A 1933-nucleotide genomic window follows, 5' to 3' on the forward strand; every position below is an offset into this window, starting at 1 on the left:
TTATATATAGAGCAATATCCACTAAATGTGATCAAAGCGCTTTACAAGGGACGGGTCCCTGGCCAACAGCAACATTTAATATGTAGGACGGGACATGACGCCTGTTAGGCGATATTACAATTTTATGGGACAAAGACAAAGCTATTATAGGCCAGGTACTAGTTTTACACCTGAGTACGGTGAGAGAATGTGAGTAAAGAGTCATTTCCAAGGACTCAACTATGCGCCGAACGAGGCTCGAACCCAGAATCTTCCGACCCGAAAGCGAGTGTCATACCACTAGACCACATAGCCGCACGGGCTTGGACCATCATGCCTTTCCGCCAACCCTCTATCGTTTGTTGCCACGATAGTCTCCACATTACTTTATTTTGCGCCCACTTTCTAATGTTGTCCACCAATAGGGTTCAACAGTCGTGACTTCACCTCCCTCGTAATGACGCATAGTAACTTAGTAGCTGGTTCTAAACTATCGGAACAATGGCGACTACTACTACTACTACTACTACTACTACTACTACTACTACTACTACTACTACTACTACTACTACTACTACTACTACTACTACTACTAATACTACTACTACTACTACTACTACTACTACTACTGCTACTACTACTTCTACCATACTCTTACTACTACTAGTAGTACTCTTGCCACTATTGCTATTACTGATAGACATTAAGTCTAAATCAAAATTAAACACTTTTCATGAGCGTATAGTTTTAAATCTAACTGTGTTGGAATATATAGATTTCACTCAACACACCCAAATTCTATAATATTAGCATGTTTGTTTTGTATTTTTTAACTTCAACTTTATTGAAACTAAACATATTGCAAAATATATCAAAGTGAAAGTGAATGTCTTGGCCAATTGATAACTTTTACATAATTTCTTGTTAGCCATTCTATTAACTACGACCAGAAAGGCTTAACCTATTGATAATAGATAAAGTTTAAAATCTACATCTTATAAAATGACAATGCCTTTTATATAAGGTTGTTCGACGGGAAGAGACCCAAATTAACTTCATACATATTTGAGTCTTTGTTTAACTCACTCAATCCTAGAGATGTTTGCTACTTTTCAAAATTGGAAAAAAAAATTTATTAAAAATAAATATGTACATAGATAGTTTTATTAAACTACCTCTAACATGTAAAAACTAAAAATATTAGCTTTGATACTACGCCTACAATTTTTCTAATAAAGATGTAATAAATAAACATGGGGTAGAAGTAACCCGGGTAAATTACGGATATAGTCGGTGTTAGGGTTGAGTGAGTTAAACCTGCCATGGCAACTAGACTTGAACGTTTCCTCCTCTTGTCTCCGAATAGTAATATATTTTTAAAAAATAAATATTTCTACCTTTTTACTGCTGCTAATATACACGTAAAGCATTATATCTCATAATTCATACACACACACACACACACACGTGTGTGTGTGTGTTATGGCATGGTAACAAAGAAAACATTAACTGGCTGCTCAAGGTGTTTTCATGTGTACTTAATTTGATAAGGGTCAACAGTTAATCTACGGTTATTTCTCAGATTATATGGGAATTTTAACAGGATTAATTTAATGGACCTTGGTGTGGAGAAATCCCATCCTCCCACTTAACTATCTCCATTTCAAGGTTTAATGACCCGTAACATTGTGACATTCATTTTCTGTGTCAACCTTCAACCATGTTTAGTTTTATAGTTTATAGCTATTATGCCAAAGATGACACAGTCCCAAAATGTCCACAGGCCATGCATTTTTCGTATACACACCCGTTACGCCATTGGTTTTACGTGTGCTGTGTGTACGTGGTAGACTTGCCCAGGGACATGACTTATCCAGGGATCAAGAGCGATAAGTGACACAGTGACATTGCAGTCATCTGAAAACCTGATTTAAAAACCGGTTAAACAGAAGAC

The sequence above is a fragment of the Berghia stephanieae genome, chromosome 13 (assembly GCF_034508935.2).
Source record: "Berghia stephanieae isolate SIO BIC M18660-M18661 chromosome 13, UCSD_Bste_1.3, whole genome shotgun sequence".
In the NCBI taxonomy this organism is placed as follows: domain Eukaryota; kingdom Metazoa; phylum Mollusca; class Gastropoda; order Nudibranchia; family Aeolidiidae; genus Berghia; species Berghia stephanieae.